Source organism: Calliopsis andreniformis, unplaced genomic scaffold, assembly GCF_051401765.1.
Source record: "Calliopsis andreniformis isolate RMS-2024a unplaced genomic scaffold, iyCalAndr_principal scaffold0082, whole genome shotgun sequence".
NCBI classification, from domain to species: domain Eukaryota; kingdom Metazoa; phylum Arthropoda; class Insecta; order Hymenoptera; family Andrenidae; genus Calliopsis; species Calliopsis andreniformis.
Genome location: NW_027480491.1, coordinates 2474735 through 2501226, shown reverse-complemented (window position 1 = coordinate 2501226; position 26492 = coordinate 2474735).

The window sequence follows — 26492 nt, the reverse complement described above, 5'->3', positions numbered from 1 at the left end:
CAATACTTCAATCTTCAAACCTCAATCCTCAGTCCTCAAACCTCAATTCTGAATCCTCAATCCTGCATCCTCAATCTTCAGCCCTCAGCCCTCAACAATCAGTTGTCAATCCTCAATCCGCAATAGAATATCCTCAATTCACAGTTTTCAATACTCAATACTCAATCTGCAATCTTCAAATCTCTATCCACAAACATCAATTCTCATCACTCAACACTGAACGCTCAGTCCTCAATGTTCAATCCTCAATCTTCAATTCTCAATCTTCAATCCTCAATACTGAATCTTCAATACTCAATCCCCAATCCTTAATCCTCAATCCTCAATCCTCAATCCTCAGTAATCAATACTCAAACCTCAATACTCAATCGTCAGTCCTCATTCCTCAACCCTCAACCCTCAATCCTCGTTCCTCAAACCTCAATCCTCAACCCTCAGCCCTCATCCTCAATTCTCAATTCTCAATACTCAATCCTCAATCCTCAATCTTCAATCCTCAATAATCAATCTCCAATCCTAGATCCTCAATCCCCAATCCTCAATCCTTAGTCCTCAATCTTCAATCCTCAATCCCCAGTCCTCAATCTTCAATCCTCAATCCTCAATCCTCAATCCTCAATCCTCAATCCTCAATCCTCAATCTTCAATCCTCAGTCCCAAATCCTCAATCTTCAATACTCAATCCTCAATCCTCAATCTTCAATCCACAATACTCAGTCTTCAATCCTCAATCCTCAATCCTCAATCCTCAATCCTCAATCCTCAGTAATCAATCCTCAATCTTCAATACTCAATCGTCATTCCTCAATCCTCAAACCTCAATCCTCAACCGTCAGTCCTCGTCCTCAATACTCAACCCTCAATCCTCAATCCACAATCTTCAATCCTCAATACTCAATACCCAATCCTCAATCTTCAATCCTCAATCCTCAATCCACAATTCTCAATCCTCAATCCTCAGTCCCCAGTCCTCAAACCTCAATCCTCAACCCTCAGCCCTCATCCTCAATCCTCAATCCTCAATCCTCATTCCCCAATCCTCATTCTTCAATCCTCAATACTCATTCCTCAATCCTCAATCCTCAATCCTCAATCCTCAATCCTCAATCCTCAATCCTCAATCCTCAATCCTCAATCCTCAAACATCAATCCTCAACCGTCAGTCCTCGTCCTCAATCCTCAACCCTCAACCCTCAATCCACAATCTTCAATCCTCAATACCCAGTCCTCAATCTTCAATCCTCAATCCTCAATCCTCAATCCTCAATCCTCAATCCTCAATCCTCAATCTTCAATCCTCAGTCCCAAATCCTCAATCTTCAATACTCAATCCTCAATCCTCAATCTTCAATCCTCAATACTCAGTCTTCAATCCTCAATCCTCAACCCTCAATCCTCAATCCTCAATCCTCAGTAATCAATCCTCAATCTTCAATACTCAATCGTCATTCCTCAGTCCTCAATCCTCAATCCTTAATCCTCGTTCCTCAAACCTCAATCCTCAACCCTCAGTCCTCATCCTCAATTCTCAATTCTCAATCCTCAATCCTCAATCCTCAATCCTCAATCTTCAATCCTCAATAATCAATCTCCAATCCTAGATACTCAATCCCCAATGTTCAATCCTTAATCCTCAATCTTCAATCCTCAATCCCCAGTCCTCAATCTTCAATCCTCAATGCTCAATCCTCAATCCTCAATCCTCAGTCCTCAATCCTCAATCCTCAACCCTCCATCCTCAATCCTCAACCGTCAGTCCTCGTCCTCAATCGTCAACACTCAACCCTCAATCCACAATCTTCAATCCTCAATACCCAGTCCGCAATCTTCAATCCTCAATCCTCAACCCTCAATCCTCAATCCTCAATCCTCAATCCTCAATCTTCAATCCTCAGTCCCAAATCCTCAATCTTCAATACTCAATCCTCAATCCTCAATCTTCAATCCTCAATACTCAGTCTTCAATCCTCAATCCTCAATCCTCAATCCTCAATCCTCAATCCTCAGTAATCAATCCTCAATACCCAATCCTGAATCTTCAATCCTCAATCCTCAATCCTCAATCCTCAATCCTCAATCCTCAATCCTCAATCTTCAATCCTCAGTCCCAAATCCTCAATCTTCAATACTCAATCCTCAATCCTCAATCTTCAATCCTCAATACTCAGTCTTCAATCCTCAATCCTCAATCCTCAATCCTCAATACTCAATCCTCAGTAATCAATCCTCAATACCCAATCCTGAATCTTCAATCCTCAATCCTCAATCCTCAATTCTAAATCCTCAATCCTCAATCCTCAATCCTCAATCCTCAATCCTCAATCCTCAATCTTAATCTTCAATCCTCAGTACTCAATCTTCAATCCTCAATCCTCAATCCTCAATCCTCAATCCTCAATCTTCAACCCTCAATCCTCAATCCTTAATCTTCAATCCTCAATACGCAATCTGCAATCTTCAATCCTCAATCCTCAATCCTCAATCCTCATTCTTCAATCCTCAATCCTCAATCCTCAATCGTCAATCCTCAATTTTCAATCCTCAATACTCAATCTTCAATCCTCAATCCTCAATCCTCAATGCTCAACCCTCAATCCTCAATCCTCAATCCTCAATCTTCAATCCTCAATCCTCAATCCTCAATCTTCAATCCTCATTCTTCAATCCTCAATACCCAATCCTCAATCTTCAGTCCTCAATCCTCAATCCTCAGTCCTCAATCCTCAATCCTCAATGTTCAATCCTCAGTCCCAAATCCTCAATCTTCAATACTCAATCTTCAATCCTCAATCCTCAATACTCAATATTCAAACCTCATTCTTCAATCCTCAATACCCAATCCTCAATCTTCAATCCTCAATCCTCAATCCTCAATCCTCAATCCTCAATCTTCAATCCTCAATTCTCACTCCTCAATCCTCAATCCTCAGACCTCAAACATCAATACTCAACCCTGAGTCCTCGTCCTCAATCCGCAACCCTCAATCCTCAATCCTCAATCCTCAATCCTCATTCTTCAATCCTCAATACCCAATCCTCAATCTTCAATCCTCAGTCCCAAATCCTCAATCTTCAATACTCAATCCTCAATCCTCAATCTTCAATCCTCAATACTCAGTCTTCAATCCTCAATCCTCAATCCTCAATCCTCAATCCTCAATCCTCAGTAATCAATCCTCAATCTTCAATACTCAATCGTCATTCCTCAGTCCTCAATCCTCAATCCTCAATCCTCGTTCCTCAAACCTCAATCCTCAACCCTCAGTCCTCATCCTCAATTCTCAATTCTCAATCCTCAGTCCTCAATCCTCAATCTTCAATCCTCAATAATCAATCTCCAATCCTAGATCCTCAATCCCCAATGTTCAATCCATAATCCTCAATCTTCAATCCTCAATCCCCAGTCCTCAATCTTCAATCCTCAATGCTCAATCCTCAATCAACAATACTCAATATTCAATACTCAATCCTCAAACTTCAATCCTCAATCTTCAATCCTCAATCCTCAATCCTCAATCATCAATCCTCAATCCTCAATCCTCAATCCTCAATCCTCATTCTTCAATCCTCAATACCCTGTCCTCAATCTTCAATCCTCAATCCTCAATCCTCAATCCTCAATCCTCAATCCTCAATCCTCAATCTTCAATCCTCAGTCCCAAATCCTCAATCTTCAATACTCAATCCTTAATCCTCAATCTTCAATCCTCAATACTCAGTCTTCAATCCTCAATCCTCAATCCTCAATCCTCAATCCTCAATCCTCATTCTTCAATCCTCAATACCCAATCCTGAATCTTCAATCCTCAATCCTCAATCCTCAATTCTAAATCCTCAATCCTCAATCCTCAATCCTCAATCCTCAATCCTCAACCCTCAATCTTAATCTTCAATCCTCAGTACTCAATCTTCAATCCTCAATCCCTAATCCTCAATCCTCAATCCTCAATCTTCAACCCTCAATCCTCAATCCTCAATCTTCAATCCTCAATACGCAATCTGCAATCTTCCATCCTCAATCCTCAATCCTCAATCCTCTATTCTTCAATCCTCAATCCTCAATCCTCAATCCTCAATCCTCAATTTTCAATCCTCAATACTCAATCTTCAATCCTCAATCCTCAATCCTCAATGCTCAACCCTCAATCCTCAATCCTCAATCCTCAATCTTCTATCCTCAATCCTCAATCCTCAATCTTCAATCCTCATTCTTCAATCCTCAATACCCAATCCTCATTCTTCAATCCTCAATACCCAATCCTCAATCTTCAATCCTCAATCCTCAATCCTCAATCCTCAATCCTCAATCTTCAATCCTCAGTCCCAAATCCTCAATCTTCAATACTCAATCTTCAATCCTCAATCCTCAATACTCAATATTCAAACCTCATTCTTCAATCCTCAATACCCAATCCTCAATCTTCAATCCTCAATACTCAACCCTTAATCCTCAATCCTCAACCTTCAATCCTCAATTCTCAATCCTCAATCCTCAATCCTCAGACCTCAATCATCAATACTCAACCCTGAGTCCTCGTCCTCAATCCACAACCCTCAATCCTCAATCCTCAATCCTCAATCCTCATTCTTCAATCCTCAATACCCAATCCGCAATCCTCAATCCTCAATCCTCAATCTTCAATCCTTAATACTCAATCTTCAAACCTCAATCCTCAGTCCTCAAACCTCAATTCTGAATCCTCAATCCTGCATCCTCAATCTTCAGCCCTCAGTCCTCAACAATCAGTTGTCAATCCTCAATCCGCAATAGAATATCCTCAATTCCCAATTTTCAATACTCAATACTCAATCTGCAATCTTCAAATCTCTATCCACAAACATCAATTCTCATCACTCAACACTGAACGCTCAGTCCTCAATGTTCAATCCTCAATCTTCAATTCTCAATCTTCAATCCTCAATACTGAATCTTCAATACTCAATCCCCAATCCTCAATCCTCAATCCTCAATCCTCAATCCTCAGTAATCAATACTCAATCCTCAATACTCAGTCGTAAGTCCTCAGTCCTCAGTCCCCAACCCTCAATCCTCGTTCCTCAAACCTCAATCCTCAACCCTCAGCCCTCATCCTCAATTCTCAATTCTCAATACTCAATCCTCAATCCTCAATCTTCAATCCTCAATAATCAATCTCCAATCCTAGATCCTCAATACCCAATCCTCAATTCTTAATCCTCAATCTTCAATCCTCAATCCCCAGTCCTCAATCTTCAATCCTCAGTGCTCAATCCTCAATCCTCAATCCTCAGTCCTCAATCCTCAATCCTCAATCCTCAAACATCAATCCTCAGCCCTCAACCCTCAATCCACAATGTTCAATCCTCAATACCCAGTCCTCAATCTTCAATCCTCAATCCCCAATCCTCAATCCTCAATCCTCAATCCTCAATCCTCAATCTTCAATCCTCAGTTCCAAATCCTCAATCTTCAATACTCAATCCTCAATCCTCAATCTTCAATCCCCAATACTCAGTCTTCAATCCTCAATCCTCAATCCTCAATCCTCAATCCTCAATCCTCAGTAATCAGTCCTCAATACCCAATCCTGAATCTTCAATCCTCAATCCTCAATCCTCAATTCTAACTCCTCAATCCTCAATCCTCAATCCTCAATCCTCAATCCTCAATCCTCAATCCTCAATCGTAATCTTCAATCCTCAGTACTCAATCTTCAATCCTCAATCCTCAATCCTCAATCCTCAATCCTCAATCTTCAACCCTCAATCCTCAATCCTCAATTTTCAATCCTCAATACGCAATCTGCAATCTTCAATCCTCAATCCTCAATCCTCAATCCTCATTCTTCAATCCTCAATCCTCAATCCTCAATCCTCAATCCTCAATTTTCAATCCTCAATACTCAATCTTCAATCCTCAATCCTCAATCCTCAATGCTCAAACCTCAATCCTCAATCCTCAATCCTCAATCTTCAATCCTCAATCCTCAATCCTCAATCTTCAATCCTCATTCTTCAATCCTCAATACCCAATCCTCAATCTTCAATCCTCAATCCTCAATCATCAATCCTCAATCCTCAATCCTCAATCTTCAATCCTCAGTCCCAAATCCTCAATCTTCAATACTCAATCTTCAATCCTCAATCCTCAATACTCAATATTCAAACCTCATTCTTCAATCCTCAATACCCAATCCTCAATCTTCAATCCTCAATCCTCAATCCTCAATCCTCAATCCTCAATCTTCAATCCTCAATTCTCAATCCTCAATCTTCAATCCTCAATCCTCAATCCTCAGTTCTCAACCCTCAATCCTCAGTCCTCAGTCCTCAAACCTCAATCCTCAAACCTCTGCACTCATCCTCAATCCTCAATCCTCAATCTTCAATCTTCAATCCTCAATACTCAATCCTCAATCCTCAATCCTCAATCCTCAATCCTCAATCCTCAATCCTCAATCCTCAATCCTCAATCCTCATTCTTCAATCCTCACTACCCAATCCTCAATCTTCAGTCCTCAATCCTCAATCCACGATTCTCAATCCTCAATCCTCAGTCCCCAGTCCTCAAACCTCAATCCTCAACCCTCAGCCCTCATCCTCAATCCTCAATCCTCAATCCTCAACCCTCAAACCTCAATCCTCAATCCTCAACCCGCAAACCTCAATCCTCAATCCTCAACCCTCAAACCTCAATCCTCAACCGTCAGACCTCGTCCTCAATCGTCAACACTCAATCCTCAATCCTCAATCTTCAATCCTCAATACTCAATACCCAATCCTCACACTTCAATCCTCAATCCTCAATCCTCAATCCTCATTCTCCAATCCTCAATCCTCAGTCCTCAAACCACAATTCTGAATCCTCAATCCTACATCCTCAATCTTCAGACCTCAGTCCTCAACAATCAGTTGTCAATCCTCAATCCCCAATAGAATATCCTCAATTCACAGTTTTCAATACTCAATACTCAATCTGCATTCTTCAAATCTCTATCCACAAACATCAATTCTCATCACTCAACCCTGAACGCTCAGACCTCAATGTTCAATCCTCAATCCTCAATTCTCAATCTTCAATCCTCAATACTGAACCTTCAATCCTCAATCCTCAATCCTCAATCCTCAATCCTCAATCCTCAGTAATCAATCCTCAATCTTCAATACTCAATCGTCATTCCTCAGTCCTCAATCCTCAATCCTCAATCCTCGTTCCTCAAACCTCAATCCTCAACCCTCAGTCCTCATCCTCAATTCTCAATTCTCAATCCTCAATCCTCAATCCTCAATCTTCAATCCTCAATAATCAATCTCCAATCCTAGATCCTCAATCCCCAATGTTCAATCCTTAATACTCAATCTTCAATCCTCAATCCCCAGTCCTCAATCTTCAATCCTCAATGCTCAATCCTCAATCCTCAATCCTCAGTCCTCAATCCTCAATCCTCAACCCTCAAACCTCAATCCTCAATCCTCATTCTTCAATCCTCAATACCCAATCCTCAATCTTCAATCCTCAATCCTCAATCCTCAATCCTCAATCCTCAATCCTCAATCCTCATTCTTCAATCCTCAATACCCAATCCTCAATCTTCAATCCTCAATCCTCAATCCTCAATTCTCAACCCTCAATCCTCAGTCCTCAGTCCTCAAACATCAATCCTCAAACCTCGGCACTCATCCTCAATCCTCAATCCTCAATCCTCAATCCTCAGTCCTCAATCTTCAATCCTCAATACTCAATCTTCAAACCTCAATCCCCAGTCCTCAAACCTCAATTCTGAATCCTCAATCCTGCATCCTCAATCTTCAGCCCTCAGTCCTCAACAATCAGTTGTCAATCCTCAATCCGCAATAGAATATCCTCAATTCACAGTTTTCAATACTCAATACTCAATCTGAAATCTTCAAATCCCTATCCACAAACATCAATTCTCATCACTCAACACTGAACTCTCAGTCCTCAATGTTCAATCCTCAATCCTCAACCCTCAATCCTCAATCCTCAATCTTCAATCCCCAATACTCAATCCTCAATCCTCAATCCTCAATCCTCAATCCTCAATCCTCAATCCTCCGTCCTCAATCCTCAATTTTCAATCCTCAATCTTCAATCCTCAATACTCAATATTCAATCCTCCATCCTCAATCCTCAATCGTCAGTCTTCAATCCTCAATACTCAATCTTCAATCCTCAATCCTCAATCCTCAATCCTCAATCCTCAACCTTCAATCCTCAATACGCAATCTGCAATCTTCAATCCTCAATCCTCAATCCTCAATCCTCATTCTTCAATCCTCAATCCTCAATCCTCAATCCTCAATCCTCAATTTTCAATCCTCAATACTCAATCTTCAATCCTCAATACTCAATCCTCAATGCTCAACCATCAATCGTCAGTGTTCAATCCTCAATACTCAATCTTCAATCCTCAATCCTCAATCCCCAATCCGCAATCTTCAATCCTCAATACTCAATCTGCAATCTTCAATCCTCAATCCTCAATCCTCAATCCTCATTCTCCAATCCTCAATCCTCAGTCATGAAACCTCAATTCTAAATCCTCAATCCTGCATCCTCATTCTTCAGCCCTCAGTCCTCAACAATCAGTTGTCAATCCTCAATCCCCAATAGAATATCCTCAATTCACAGCTTTCAATACTCAATAATCAATCTGCAATCTTCAAATCTCTATCCACAAACATCAATTCTCATCACTCAACCCTGAGCGCTCAGACCTCAATGTTCAATCCTCAATCCTCAATTCTCAATCTTCAATCCTCAATACTGAACCTTCAGTCCTCAATCCTTAATCCTCAATCCTCAATCCTCAATCCTCAGTAATCAATCCTCAATCTTCAATACTCAATCGTCATTCCTCAGTCCTCAATCCTCAATCCCCAATCCTCGTTCCTCAAGCCTCAATCCTCAACCCTCAGTCCTCATCCTCAATTCTCAATTCTCAATCCTCAATCCTCAATCCTCAATCCTCAATCCTCAATCCTCAATCCTCAATCCTCAATCCTCAATTTTCAATCCTCAATCTTCAATCCTCAATACTCAATATTCAATCCTCCATACTCAATCCTCAATCGTTAGTCTTCAATCCTCAATCCTCAATCCTCAATCCTCAATCCTCAATTTTCAATCCTCAATCTTCAATCCTCAATACTCAATATTCAATCCTCCATCCTCAATCCTCAGTCGTCAGTCTTCAATCCTCAATACTCAATCTTCAATACTCAATCCTCAATCCTCAATCCTCAATCCTCAATACTCAATCTTCAATCCTCAATACTCAATCTGCAATCTTCAATCCTCAATCCTCAATCCTCAATCCTCATTCTTCAATCCTCAATCCTCAATCCTCAATCCTCAATCCTCAATTTTCAATCCTCAATACTCAATCTTAAATCCTCAATCCTCAATCCTCTATCCTCAACCCTCAATCGTCAGTCTTCAATCCCCAATACTCAATCTTCAATCCTCAATCCTCAATCCTCAATCCTCGTTCCTCAAACCTCAATCCTCAACCCTCAGTCCTCATCCTAAATTCTCAATTCTCAATCCTCAATCCTCAATCCTCAATATTCAATCCTCAATAATCAATCTCCAATCCTAGATCCTCAATCCCCAATCTTCAATCCTCAATCTTCAATCCTCAATCCCCAGTCCTCAATCTTCAATCCTCAATGCTCAATCCTCAATCCTCAATCCTCAGTCCTCAATCCTCAATCCTCCACCCTCAAACCTCAATCCTCAACCGTCAGTCCTCGTCCTCAAACGTCAACACTCAATCCTCAATCCTCAATCTTCAATCCTGACTACTCAATATTCAATACTCAATCCTCAATCGTCAATCCTCAATCTTCAATCCTCAATCCTCAATCCTCAATCCTCAATCCTCAATCTTCAATCCTCAATACTCAATCTGCAATCTTCAATCCTCAATCCTCAATCCTCAATCCTCATTCTTCAATCCTCAATCCTCAATCCTCAATCCTCAATCCTGAATCCTCAATCCTCAATCCTCAATCCTCAATCCTCAATCCTCAATCCTCAATCCTCAATCCTCAATTTTCAATCCTCAATCTTCAATCCTCAATACTCAATATTCAATCCTCCATCCTCAATACTCAGTCGTCAGTCTTCAATCCTCAATACTCAATCTTCAATCCTCAATCCTCAATCCTCAATCCTCAATCCTCAATCTTCAATCCTCAATACTCAATCTGCAATCTTCAATCCTCAATCCTCAATCCTCAATCCTCATTCTTCAATCCTCAATCCTCAATCCTCAATCCTCAATCTTCAATTTTCAATCCTCAATACTCAATCTTAAATCCTCAATCCTCAATCCTCTATCCTCAACCCTCAATCGTCAGTCATCAATCCCCAATACTCAATCTTCAATCCTCAATCCTCAATCCTCAATCCTCGTTCCTCAAACGTCAATCCTCAACCCTCATTCCTCATCCTCAATTCTCAGTTCTCAATCCTCAATCCTCAATCCTCAATATTCAATCCTCAATAATCAATCTCCAATCCTAGATCCTCAATCCCCAATCTTCAATCCTCAATCCTCAATCCTCAATCCTCAATCCTCAATCCTCAATCCTCAGTCCTCAATCCTCAATCCCCATTCTTCAATCCTCAATACCCAATCCTCAACCTTCAATCCTCAATACTCAATCCTGAATCCTCAATCCTCAATCCTCAATCCTGAATATTCAATCATCAATCCTCAATCCTCAATCCTCAATACTCAGTCTTCAATCCTCAATCCTCAATCCTCAATCCTCAATCCTCAATCCTCATTCTTCAATCCTCAATACCCAATCCTGAATCTTCAATCCTCAATCCTCAATCCTCAATTCTAAATCCTCAATCCTCAATCCTGAATCTTCAATCCTCAATACTCAGTCTTCAATCCTCAATCCTCAATCCTCAATCCTCAGTCCTCAATCCTCATTCTTCAATCCTCATTACCCAATCCTCAATCTTTAATCCTCAATCCTCAATCCTCAATTCTAAATCCTCGATCCTCAATCCTCAATCCTCAATCCACAATCCTCAATCCTCAATCTTAATCTTCAATCCTCAGTACTCAATCTTCAATCCTCAATCCTCAACCCTCAACCGTCAGTACTCGTCCTCAATCGTCAACACTCAATCCTCAATCCTCAATCTTCAATCCTCATTCTTCAATCCTCAATACCCAATCCTCAATCTTCAATCTTCATTCCTCAGTACTCAATCTTCATTCTTCAATCGTCAGTCTTCAATCCTCAATACTCAATCTTCAATCCTCAATCCTCAATCCTCAATCCTCAATAAGCAATTATCAATCCTCAATACTCAATCTGCAATCTTCAATCCTCAATCCTCAAACCTCAATCCTCAATCCTCAATCCTCGTTCCTCACACCTCAATCCTCAACCCTCAGTCCTCATCCTCAGTTCTCAATTCTCAATCCTCAATCCTCAATCCTCAATCTTCAATCCTCAATAATCAATCTCCAATCCTAGATTCTCAATCCCCAATCTTCAATCCTTAATCCTCAATCTTCAATCCTCAATCCCCAGTCCTCAATCTTCAATCCTCAACGCTCAATCCCCAATCCTCAATCCTCAGTCCTCAATCCTCAATCCTCAACCCTCAAACCTCAATCCTCAATCCTCAACCCTCAAACCTCAATCCTCAACCGTCAGTCCTCGTCCTCAATCGTCGACAATCAATCCTCAATCCTCAAGCTTCAATCCTCAATACTCAATACCCAATCCTCAGACTTCAATCCTCAATCCTCAATCCTCAATCCTCATTCTCCAATCCTCAATCCTCAGTCCTCAAACCTCAACTCTGAATCCTCAATCCTACATCCTCAATCTTCAGACCTCAGTCCTCAACAATCAGTTGTCAATCCTCAATCCCCAATAGAATATCCTCAATTCACAGTTTTCAATACTCAATACTCAAAATGCTTTCTTCAAATCTCTATCCACAAACATCAATAATCATCACTCAACCCTGAACGCTCAGACCTCAATGTTCAATCCTCAATCCTCAATTCTCAATCTTCAATCCTCAATACTGAACCTTCAATCCTCAATCCTCAATCCTCAATCCTCAATCCTCAATCCTCAGTAATCAATCCTCAATCTTCAATACTCAATCGTCATTCCTCAGTCCTCAATCCTCAATCCTCAACCCTCGTTCCTCAAACCTCAATCCTCAACACTCAGTCCTCATCCTCAATTCTCAATTCTCAATCCTCAATCCTCAATCCTCAATCTTCAATCCTCAATAATCAATCTCCAATCCTAGATCCTCAATCCCCTATGTTCAATCCTTAATCCTCAATCTTCAATCCTCAATCCCCAGTCCTCAATCTTCAATCCTCAATTCTCAATCCTCAATCCTCAATCCTCAGTCCTCAATCCTCAATCCTCAACCCTCAAACCTCAATCCTCAACCGTCAGTCCTCGTCCTCAATCGTCAACACTCAATCCTCAATCCTCAATCCTCAATCCTCAATCCTCATTCTTCAATCCTCAATACCCAGTCCTCAATCTTCAATCCTCAATCCTCAATCCTCAATCCTCAATCCTCAATCCTCAATCCTCAATCTTCAATCCTCAGTCCCAAATCTTCAATCTTCAATACTCAATCCTCAAACCTCAATCTTCAATCCTCAATACTCAGTCTTCAATCCTCAATCCTCAACCCTCAATCCTCAATCCTCAATCCTCATTCTTCAATCCTCAATACCCTATCCTGAATCTTCAATCCTCAATCCTCAATCCTCAATTCTCAACACTCAATCCTCAGTCCTCAGTCCTCAAACCTCAATCCTCAAACCTCAGCACTCATCCTCAATCCTCAATCCTCAATCCTCAATCCTCAATCCTCAATCTTCAATCCTCAATACTCAATCTTCAAACCTCAATCCTCAGTCCTCAAACCTCAATTCTGAATCCTCAATCCTGCATCCTCAATCTTCAACCCTCAGTCGTCAACAATCAGTTGTCAATCCTCAATCCGCAATAGAATATCCTCAATTCCCAGTTTTCAATACTCAATACCCAATCTGCAATCTTCAAATCTCTATACACAAACATCAATTCTCATCACTCAACACTGAACGCTCTGTCCTCAATGTTCAATCCTCAATCTTCAACTCTCAATCTTCAATCCTCAATACTGAATCTTCAATACTCAATCCCCAATCCTCAATCTTCAAACCTCAATAATCAATCTCCAATCCTAGATTCTCAATCCCCAATCCTCAATTCTTAATCCTCAATCTTCAATCCTCAATACCCAATCCTCATTCTTCAGTCCTCAATCCTCAATCCACAATTCCCAATCCTCAATCCTCAGTCCCCAGTCCTCAAACCTCAATCCTCAACCCTCAGCCCTCATCCTCAATCCTCAATCCTCAATCCTCATTCCTCAATCGTCAATCTTCAATCCTCAATACTCAATCCTCAATCCTCAATCCTCAATCCTCAATCCTCAATCCTCAATCCTCAATCCTCAATTCTCAATTTTCAATCCTCAATCTTCAATCCTCAATCCTCAATCCTCAATCCTCAATCCTCAATCCTCAATCCTCAATCCTCAATCCTCAATCCTCAATCCTCAATCCTCAATTCTCAATTTTCAATCCTCAATCTTCAATCCTCAATCCTCAATCCTCAATCCTCAATCCTCAATCCTCAATCCTCAATCGTCAATCTTCAATCCTCAATACTCAATCTTCAATCCTCAATCCTCAATACTCAATACTCAACCCTCATTCTTCAATCCTCAATACCCAATCCTCAATCTTCAATCCTCAATCCTCAATCCTCAATACTCAATCCTCAATCTTCAATCCTCAATCCTCAATGCTCAATCTTCAATCCTCATTCTTCAATCCTCAATACCCAATCCTCAATCTTCAATCCTCAATCCTCAATCCTCAATCCTCAATCCTCAATCCTCAATCTTCAATCCTCAGTCCCAAATCCACAATCTTCAATACTCAATCTTCAATCCTCAATCCTCAATACTCAATATTCAACCCTCATTCTTCAATCCTCAATACCCAATCCTCAATCTTCAATCCTCAATCCTCAATCCTCAATCATCAATCCTCAATCTTCAATCCTCAATTCTCAATTCTCAATCCTCAATCCTCAATCCTCAGACCTCAAACATCAATACTCAACCCTGAGTCCTCGTCCTCAATCTTCAATCCTCAGTGCTCAATCCTCAATCTTCAATCCTCAGTCCTCAATCCTCAATCCTCAATCCTCAAACATCAATCCTCAACCGTCAGTCCTCGTCCTCAATCCTCAACACTCAATCCTCAATCCACAATCGTCAATCCTCAATACTCAATATTCAATCCTCAATCCTCAATCTCCAATCCTCAATACTCAATCCTCAATCCTCAATCCTCAATCCTCAATCCTCAATCCTCAATCCTCAATCCTCTATCCTCAATCCTCAATCATCAATCCTCAATCCTCATTCTTCAATCCTCAATACCCAATCCTCAATCTTCAGTCCTCAATCCTCAATCCACAATTCTCAATCCTCAATCCTCAGTCCCCAGTCCTCAAACCTCAATCCTCAACCCTCCGCCCTCATCCTCAATCCTCAATCCTCAATCCTCATTCCTCAATCCTCAATCTTCAATCCTCAATACTCAATGTTCAATCCTCAATCCTCAATCCTCAATCCTCAATCATCAATACTCAATCCTCAATTCTCAATTTTCAATCCTCAATCTTCAGTCCTCAATCCTCAATCCACAATCCTCTATCCTCAACCTTCAATCCTCAATACGCAATCTGCAATCTTCAATCCTCAATCCTCAATCCTCCATACTCATTCTTCAATCCTCAATCCTCAATCCTCAATCCTCAATCCTCAATTCTCAACCCTCAATCCTCAGTCCTCAGTCCTCAAACCTCAATCCTCAAACCTCAGCACTCATCCTCAATCCTCAATCCTCAATCCTCAATCCTCAATCCTCAAGCTTCAATCCTCAATACTCAATCTTCAAACCTCAATCCTCAGTCCTCAAACCTCAATTCTGAATCCTCAATCCTGCATCTTCAATCTTCAGCCCTCAGTCCTCAACAATCAGTTGTCAATCCTCAATCCGCAATAGAATATCCTCAATTCCCAGTTTTCAATACTCAATACTCAATCTGCAATCTTCAAATCTCTATCCACAAACATCAATTCTCATCACTCAACACTGAACGCTCAGTCCTCAATGTTCAATCCTCAATCTTCAATTCTCAATCTTCAATCCTCAATACTGAATTTTCAGTACTCAATCCCCAATCCTCAATCCTCAATCCTCAATCCTCAATTCTCTGTAATCAATACTCAATCCTCAATCCTCAATCTTCAATCCTCAATAATCAATCTCCAATCCTAGATCCTCAATCCCCAATCCTCAATTCTTAATCCTCAATCTTCAATCCTCAATCCCCAGTCCTCAATCTTCAATCCTCAGTGCTCAATCCTCAATCTTCAATCCTCAGTCCTCAATCCTCAATCCTCAATCCTCAAACATCAATCCTCAACCGTCAGTCCTCGTCCTCAATCCTCAACCCTCAATCCTCAATCCACAATCTTCAATCCTCAATACTCAATATTCAATCCTCAATCCTCAATCCTCAATCCTCAATCTTCAATCCTCAATACTCAATCCTCAATCCTCAATCCTCAATCCTCAATCCTCAGTCCTCAATCCTCAATCCTCTATCCTCAATCCTCAATCATCAATCCTCAATCCTCATTCTTCAATCCTCAATACCCAATCCTCAATCTTCAGTCCTCAATCCTCAATCCACAATTCTCAATCCTCAATCCTCAGTCCCCAGTCCTCAAACCTCAATCCTCAACCCTCAGCCCTCATCCTCAATCCTCAATCCTCAATCCTCATTCCTCAATGCTCAATCTTCAATCCTCAATACTCAATGGTCAATCCTCAATCCTCAATCCTCAATCCTCAATCATCAATCCTCAATCCACAATTCTCAATTTTCAATCCTCAATCTTCAATCCTCAATCCTCAATCCACAATCCTCTATCCTCAATCTTCAATCCTCAATACGCAATCTGCAATCTTCAATCCTCAATCCTCAATCCTGAATACTCATTCTTCAATCCTCAATCCTCAATCCTCAATCCTCAATCCTCAATTTTCAATCCTCAATACTCAATCTTCAATCCTCAATCCTCAATCCTCAATCCTCAATGCTCAACACTCAATCGTCAGTCTTCAATCCTCAATACTCAATCTTCAATCCTCAATCCTCAATCCTCAATCCTCAATCCGCAATCTTCAATCCTCAGTACTCAATCTGCAATCTTCAATCCTCAATCCTCAATCCTCAATCCTAATTCTCCAATCCTCAATCCTCAGTCCTCAAACCTCAATTCTGAATCCTCAATCCTTCATCCTCAATCTTCAGCCCTCAGTCCTCAACAATCAGTTGTCAATCCTCAATCCCCAATAGAATATCCTCAATTCACAGTTTTCAATACTCAATACTCAATCTGCAATCTTCAAATCTCTATCCACAAACATCAATTCTCATCACTCAGCCCTGAACGCTCAGACCTCAATGTTCAATCCTCAATCCTCAATTCTCAATCTTCAATCCTCAATACTGAACCGTCAATCCTCAATCCTTAATCCTCAATCTTCAATCCTCAATCCCCAGTCCTCAATCTTCAATCCTCAATGCTCAATCCTCAATCCTCAATCCTCAGTCCTCAATCCTCAATCCTCAACCCTCAAACCTCAATCCTCAACCGTCAGTCCTCGTTCTCAATCGTCAACACTCAATCCTCAATCCACAATCTTCAATCATCAATAATCAATATTCAATACTCAATCCTCAATCTTCAATCCTCAATCTTCAATCCTCAATCCTCAATCCTCAATCCCCAATCCTCAATCCTCAATCCTCAAACCTCAATCCTCAATCCTCATTCTTCAATCCTCAATACCCAGTCCTCAATCCTCAATCCTCAATCCTCAATCCTCAATCCTCAATCCTCAATCCTCAATCCTCAATCTTCAATCCTCAGTCCCAAATCCTCAATCTTCAATACTCAATCCTCAATCCTCAATCTTCAATCCTCAATACTCAGTCTTCAATCCTCAATCCTCAATCCTCAATCCTCAATCCTCAATCCTCATTCTTCAATCCTCAATACCCAATCCTGAATCTTCAATCCTCAATCCTCAATCCTCAATTCTAAATCCTCAATCCTCAATCCTCAATCCTCAATCCTCAATCCTCAACCTTAATCTTCAATCCTCAGTACTCAATTTTCAATCCTCAATCATCAATCCTCAATCCTCAATCCTCAATCTTCAACCCTCAATACTCAATCTTCAATCCTCAATCGTCAATCCTCAATCCTCAATCCTCAATCCTCAATCCTCAATCGTCAATCTTCAATCCTCAATACTCAATCTTCAATCCTCAATCCTCAATACTCAATACTCAACCCTCATTCTTCAATCCTCAATACCCAATCCTCAATCTTCAATCCTCAATCCTCAATCCTCAATACTCAATCCTCAATCTTCAATCCTCAATCCTCAATCCTCAATCTTCAATCCTCATTCTTCAATCCTCAATACCCAATCCTCAATCTTCAATCCTCAATCATCAATCCTCAATCCACAATTCTCAATTTTCAATCCTCAATCTTCAATCCTCAATCCTCAATCCACAATCCTCTATCCTCAATCTTCAATCCTCAATACGCAATGCTCAACACTCAATCGTCAGTCTTCAATCCTCAATACTCAATCTTCAATCCTCAATCCTCAATCCTCAATCCTCAATCCGCAATCTTCAATCCTCAGTACTCAATCTGCAATCTTCAATCCTCAATCCTCAATCCTCAATCCTAATTCTCCAATCCTCAATCCTCAGTCCTCAAACCTCAATTCTGAATCCTCAATCCTTCATCCTCAATCTTCAGCCCTCAGTCCTCAACAATCAGTTGTCAATCCTCAATCCCCAATAGAATATCCTCAATTCACAGTTTTCAATACTCAATACTCAATCTGCAATCTTCAAATCTCTATCCACAAACATCAATTCTCATCACTCAGCCCTGAACGCTCAGACCTCAATGTTCAATCCTCAATCCTCAATTCTCAATCTTCAATCCTCAATACTGAACCGTCAATCCTCAATCCTTAATCCTCAATCTTCAATCCTCAATCCCCAGTCCTCAATCTTCAATCCTCAATGCTCAATCCTCAATCCTCAATCCTCAGTCCTCAATCCTCAATCCTCAACCCTCAAACCTCAATCCTCAACCGTCAGTCCTCGTCCTCAATCGTCAACACTCAATCCTCAATCCACAATCTTCAATCATCAATAATCAATATTCAATACTCAATCCTCAATCTTCAATCCTCAATCTTCAATCCTCAATCCTCAATCCTCAATCCCCAATCCTCAATCCTCAATCCTCAAACCTCAATCCTCAATCCTCATTCTTCAATCCTCAATACCCAGTCCTCAATCCTCAATCCTCAATCCTCAATCCTCAATCCTCAATCCTCAATCCTCAATCCTCAATCTTCAATCCTCAGTCCCAAATCCTCAATCTTCAATACTCAATCCTCAATCCTCAATCTTCAATCCTCAATACTCAGTCTTCAATCCTCAATCCTCAATCCTCAATCCTCAATCCTCAATCCTCATTCTTCAATCCTCAATACCCAATCCTGAATCTTCAATCCTCAATCCTCAATCCTCAATTCTAAATCCTCAATCCTCAATCCTCAATCCTCAATCCTCAATCCTCAACCTTAATCTTCAATCCTCAGTACTCAATTTTCAATCCTCAATCATCAATCCTCAATCCTCAATCCTCAATCTTCAACCCTCAATACTCAATCTTCAATCCTCAATCGTCAATCCTCAATCCTCAATCCTCAATCCTCAATCCTCAATCGTCAATCTTCAATCCTCAATACTCAATCTTCAATCCTCAATCCTCAATACTCAATACTCAACCCTCATTCTTCAATCCTCAATACCCAATCCTCAATCTTCAATCCTCAATCCTCAATCCTCAATACTCAATCCTCAATCTTCAATCCTCAATCCTCAATCCTCAATCTTCAATCCTCATTCTTCAATCCTCAATACCCAATCCTCAATCTTCAATCCTCAATCCTCAATCCTCAATCCTCAATCCTCAATCCTCAATCTTCAATCCTCAGTCCCAAATCCACAATCTTCAATACTCAATCTTCAATCCTCAATCCTCAATACTCAATATTCAACCCTCATTCTTCAATCCTCAATACCCAATCCTCAATCTTCAATCCTCAATCCTCAATCCTCAATCCTCAATCCTCAATCTTCAATCCTCAATTCTCAATCCTCAATCCTCAATCCTCAGACCTCAAACATCAATACTCAACCCTGAGTCCTCGTCCTCAATCCACAACCCTCAGTACTCAATCCTCAATCCTCAATCCTCATTCTTCAATCCTCAATACCCAATCCTCAATCTTCAATCCTCAAACCTCAATCCTCAATTCTCAATCCTCAATCCTCAGTCCTCAGTCCTCAAACCTCAATCCTCAAACCTCAGCACTCATCCTCAATCCTCAATCCTCAATCCTCAATCCTCAATCCTCAATCTTCAATCCTCAATACTCAATCTCCAAACTTCAATCCTCAGTCCTCTAACCTCAATTCTGAATCCTCAATCCTGCATCCTCAATCTTCAGCCCTCAGTCCTCAACAATCAGTTGTCAATCCTCAATCCGCAATAGAATATCCTCAATTCCCAGTTTTCAATACTCAATACTCAATCTGCATTCTTCAAATCTCTATCCACAAACATCAATTCTCATCACTCAACACTGAACGCTCAGTCCTCAATGTTCAATCCTCAATCTTCAATTCTCAATCTTCAATCCTCAATACTGAATTTTCAGTACTCAATCCCCAATCCTCAATCCTCAATCCTCAATCCTCAATCCTCTGTAATCAATACTCAATCCTCAATCCTCAATCTTCAATCCTCAATAATCAATCTCCAACCCTAGATCCTCAATCCCCAATCCTCAATTCTTAATCCTCAATCTTCAATCCTCAATCCCCAGTCCTCAATCTTCAATCCTCAGTGCTCAATCCTCAATCTTCAATCCTCAGTCCTCAATTCTCAATCCTCAATCCTCAAACATCAATCCTCAACCGTCAGTCCTCGTCCTCAATCCTCAACCCTCAATCCTCAATCCACAATCTTCAATCCTCAATACTCAATATTCAATCCTCAATCCTCAATCTTCAATCCTCAATACTCAATCCTCAATCCTCAATCCTCAATCCTCAATCCTCAATCCTCAATCCTCAATCCTCTATCCTCAATCCTCAATCATCAATCCTCAATCCTCATTCTTCAATCCTCAATACCCAATCCTCAATCTTCAGTCCTCAATCCTCAATCCACAATTCTCAATCCTCAATCCTCAGTCCCCAGTCCTCAAACCTCAATCCTCAACCCTCCGCCCTCATCCTCAATCCTCAATCCTCAATCCTCATTCCTCAATCCTCAATCTTCAATCCTCAATACTCAATGTTCAATCCTCAATCCTCAATCCTCAATCCTCAATCATCAATCCTCAATCCTCAATCCTCAATCTTCAACCCTCAATACTCAATCTTCAATCCTCAATCGTCAATCCTCAATCCTCAATCCTCAATCCTCAATCCTCAATCGTCAATCTTCAATCCTCAATACTCAATCTTCAATCCTCAATCCTCAATACTCAATACTCAACCCTCATTCTTCAATCCTCAATACCCAATCCTCAATCTTCAATCCTCAATCCTCAATCCTCAATACTCAATCCTCAATCTTCAATCCTCAATCCTCAATCCTCAATCTTCAATCCTCATTCTTCAATCCTCAATACCCAATCCTCAATCTTCAATCCTCAATCCTCAATCCTCAATCCTCAATCCTCAATCCTCAATCTTCAATCCTCAGTCCCAAATCCACAATCTTCAATACTCAATCTTCAATCCTCAATCCTCAATACTCAATATTCAACCCTCATTCTTCAATCCTCAATACCCAATCCTCAATCTTCAATCCTCAATCCTCAATCCTCAATCCTGAATCCTCAATCTTCAATCCTCAATTCTCAATCCTCAATCCTCAATCCTCAGACCTCAAACATCAATACTCAACCCTGAGTCCTCGTCCTCAATCCACAACCCTCAGTACTCAATCCTCAATCCTCAATCCTCATTCTTCAATCCTCAATACCCAATCCTCAATCTTCAATCCTCAAACCTCAATCCTCAATTCTCAATCCTCAATCCTCAGTCCTCAGTCCTCAAACCTCAATCCTCAAACCTCAGCACTCATCCTCAATCCTCAATCCTCAATCCTCAATCCTCAATCCTCAATCTTCAATCCTCAATACTCAATCTCCAAACTTCAATCCTCAGTCCTCTAACCTCAATTCTGAATCCTCAATCCTGCATCCTCAATCTTCAGCCCTCAGTCCTCAACAATCAGTTGTCAATCCTCAATCCGCAATAGAATATCCTCAATTCCCAGTTTTCAATACTCAATACTCAATCTGCAATCTTCAAATCTCTATCCACAAACATCAATTCTCATCACTCAACACTGAACGCTCAGTCCTCAATGTTCAATCCTCAATCTTCAATTCTCAATCTTCAATCCTCAATACTGAATTTTCAGTACTCAATCCCCAATCCTCAATCATCAATCCTCAATCCTCATTCTTCAATCCTCAATACCCAATCCTCAATCTTCAGTCCTCAATCCTCAATCCACAATTCTCAATCCTCAATCCTCAGTCCCCAGTCCTCAAACCTCAATCCTCATCCCTCCGCCCTCATCCTCAATCCTCAATCCTCAATCCTCATTCCTCAATCCTCAATCTTCAATCCTCAATACTCAATGTTCAATCCTCAATCCTCAATCCTCAATCCTCAATCATCAATCCTCAATCCCCAATTCTCAATTTTCAATCCTCAATCTTCAGTCCTCAATCCTCAATCCACAATCCTCTATCCTCAACCTTCAATCCTCAATACGCAATCTGCAATCTTCAATCCTCAATCCTCAATCCTCCATACTCATTCTTCAATCCTCAATCCTCAATCCTCAATCCTCAATCCTCAATTTTCAATCCTCAATACTCAATCTTCAATGCTCAATCCTCAATCCTCAATCCTCAATGCTCAACCCTCAATCGTCAGTCTTCAATCCTCAATACTCAATCTTCAATCCTCAATACTCAATCTTCAATCCTCAATCCTCAATCCTCAATCCTCAATCCGCAATCTTCAATCCTCAGTATTCAATCTGCAATCTTCAATACTCAATCCTCAATCCTCAATCTTCAATCCTCAATACTCAGTCTTCAATCCTCAATCCTCAATCCTCAATCCTCAATCCTCAATCCTCATTCTTCAATCCTCAATACCCAATCCTGAATCTTCAATCCTCAATCCTCAATCCTCAATTCTAAATCCTCAATCCTCAATCCTCAATTCTCAGTCCTCAATCCTCAATCTTAATCTTCAATCCTCAGTACTCAATCTTCAATCCTCAATCCTCAATCCTCAATCCTCAATCCTCAATCTTCAACCCGCAATACTCAATCATCAATCCTCAATCCTCAATCCTCAATTCTCAATCCTCAATCCTCAATCGTCAATCGTCAATCTTCAATCCTCAATACTCAATCTTCAATCCTCAATACTCAATGCTCAATACTCAACCCTCATTCTTCAATCCTCAATACCCAATCCTCAATCTTCAATCCTCAATCCTCAATCCTCAATACTCAATCCTCAATCTTCAATCCTCAATCCTCAATCCTCAATCTTCAATCCTCATTCTTCAATCCTCAATACCCAATCCTCAATCTTCAATCCTCAATCCTCAATCTTCAATCCTCAATCCTCAATCCTCAATCTTCAATCCTCAGTCCCAAATCCTCAATCTTCAATACTCAATCTTCAATCCTCAATCCTCAATACTCAATATTCAACCCTCATTCTTCAATCCTCAATACCCAATCCTCAATCTTCAATCCTCAATCCTCAATCCTCAATCCTCAATCCTCAATCTTCAATCCTCAATTCTCAATCCTCAATCCTCAATCCTCAGACCTCAAACATCAATACTCAACCCTGAGTCCTCGTCCTCAATCCACAACCCTCAATACTCAATCCTCAATCCTCAATCCTCATTCTTCAATCCTCAATACCCAATCCTCAATCTTCAATCCTCAATCCTCAATCCTCAATTCTCAACCCTCAAACCTCAGTCCTCAGTCCTCAAACCTCAATCCTCAAACCTCAGCACTCATCCTCAACCCTCAATCCTCAATCCTCAATCCTCAATCCTCAATCTTCAATCCTCAATACTCAATCTTCAAACCTCAATCCTCAGTCCTCAAACCTCAATTCTGAATCCTCAATCCTGCATCCTCAATCTTCAGCCCTCAGTCCTCAACAATCAGTTGTGAATCCTCAATCCGCAATAGAATATCCTCAATTCCCAGTTTTCAATACTCAATACTCAATCTGCAATCTTCAAATCTCTATCCACAAACATCAATTCTCATCACTCAACACTGAACGCTCAGTCCTCAATGTTCAATCCTCAATCTTCAATACTCAATCTTCAATCCTCAATACTGAATTTTCAGTACTCAATCCCCAATCCTCAATCCTCAATCCTCAATCCTCAATCCTCTGTAATCAATACTCAATCCTCAATCCTCAATCTTCAATCCTCAATAATCAATCTCCAATCCTAGATCCTCAATCCCCAATCCTCAATTCTTAATCCTCAATCTTCAATCCTCAATCCCCAGTCCTCAATCTTCAATCCTCAGTGCTCAATCCTCAATCTTCAATCCTCAGTCCTCAATCCTCAATCCTCAATCCTCAAACATCAATCCTCAACCGTCAGTCCTCGTCCTCAATCCTCAACCCTCAATCCTCAATCCACAATCTTCAATCCTCAATACTCAATATTCAATCCTCAATCCTCAATCCTCAATCCTCAATCTTCAATCCTCAATACTCAATCTGCAATCTTCAAATCTCTATCCACAAACATCAATTCTCATCACTCAACCCTGAACGCTCAGACCTCAATGTTCAATCCTCAATCCTCAATTCTCAATCTTCAATCCTCAATACTGAACCGTCAATCCTCAATCCTTAATCCTCAATCTTCAATCCTCAATCCCCAGTCCTCAATCTTCAATCCTCAATGCTCAATCCTCAATCCTCAATCCTCAGTCCTCAATCCTCAATCCTCAACCCTCAAACCTCAATCCTCAACCGTCAGTCCTCGTCCTCAATCGTCAACACTCAATCCTCAATCCACAATCTTCAATCATCAATAATCAATATTCAATACTCAATCCTCAATCTTCAATCCTCAATCTTCAATCCTCAATCCTCAATCCTCAATCCCCAATCCTCAATCCTCAATCCTCAAACCTCAATCCTCAATCCTCATTCTTCAATCCTCAATACCCAGTCCTCAATCTTCAATCCTCAATCCTCAATCCTCAATCCTCAATCCTCAATCCTCAATCCTCAATCTTCAATCCTCAGTCCCAAATCCTCAATCTTCAATACTCAATCCTCAATCCTCAATCTTCAATCCTCAATACTCAGTCTTCAATCCTCAATCCTCAATCCTCAATCCTCAATCCTCAATCCTCATTCTTCAATCCTCAATACCCAATCCTGAATCTTCAATCCTCAATCCTCAATCCTCAATTCTAAATCCTCAATCCTCAATCCTCAATCCTCAATCCTCAATCCTCAACCTTAATCTTCAATCCTCAGTACTCAATCTTCAATCCTCAATCATCAATCCTCAATCCTCAATCCTCAATCTTCAACCCTCAATACTCACTCTTCAATCCTCAATCCTCAATCCTCAATCCTCAATCCTCAATCCTCAATCCTCAATCGTCAGTCTTCAATCCTCAATACTCAATCTTCAATCCTCAATCCTCAATACTCAATACTCAACCCTCATTCTTCAATCCTCAATCCTCAATCCTCAATACTCAATCCTCAATCTTCAATCCTCAATCCTCAATCCTCAATCTTCAATCATCATTCTTCAATCCTCAATACCCAATCCTCAATCTTCAATCCTCAATCCACAATCCTCAATCCTCAATCCACAATCCTCAATCTTCAATCCTCAGTCCCAAATCCTCAATCTTCAATACTCAATCCTCAATCCTCAATCTTCAATCCTCAATACTCAGTCTTCAATCCTCAATCCTCAATCCTCAATTCTCAATTTTCCACCCTCAATCTTCAATCCTCAATCCTCAATCCTCAATCCTCAATCCGCAATCTTCAATCCTCAGTACTCAATCTGCAATCTTCAATCCTCAATCCTCAATCCTCAATCCTCATTCTACAATCCTCAATCCTCAGTCCTCAAACCTCAATTCTGAATCCTCAATCCTTCATCCTCAATCTTCAGCCCTCAGTCCTCAACAATCAGTTGTCAATCCTCAATCCCCAATAGAATATCCTCAATTCACAGTTTTCAATACTCAATACACAATCTGCATTCTTCAAATCTCTATCCACAAACATCAATTCTCATCACTCAACCCTGAACGCTCAGACCTCAATGTTCAATCCTCAATCCTCAATTCTCAATCTTCAATCCTCAATACTGAACCTTCAATCCTCAATCCTCAATCCTCAATCCTCAATCCTTAATCCTCAGTAATCAATCCTCAATCTTCAATACTCAATCGTCATTCCTCAGTCCTCAATCCTCAATCCTCAATCCTCGTTCATCAAACCTCAATCCTCAACCCTCAGTCCTCATCCTCAATTCTCAATTCTCAATCCTCAATCCTCAATCCTCAATCTTCAATCCTCAATAATCAATCTCCAATCCTAGATCCTCAATCCCCAATGTTCAATCCTCAATCCTCAATCCTCAATCCTCAAACATCAATCCTCAACCGTCAGTCCTCGTCCTCAATCCTCAACCCTCAATCCTCAATCCACAATCTTCAATCCTCAATACTCAATATTCAATCCTCAATCCTCAATCCTCAATCCTCAATCTTCAATCCTCAATACTCAATCTGCAATCTTCAAATCTCTATCCACAAACATCAATTCTCATCACTCAACCCTGAACGCTCAGACCTCAATGTTCAATCCTCAATCCTCAATTCTCAATCTTCAATCCTCAATACTGAACCGTCAATCCTCAATCCTTAATCCTCAATCTTCAATCCTCAATCCCCAGTCCTCAATCTTCAATCCTCAATGCTCAATCCTCAATCCTCAATCCTCAGTCCTCAATCCTCAATCCTCAACCCTCAAACCTCAATCCTCAACCGTCAGTCCTCGTCCTCAATCGTCAACACTCAATCCTCAATCCACAATCTTCA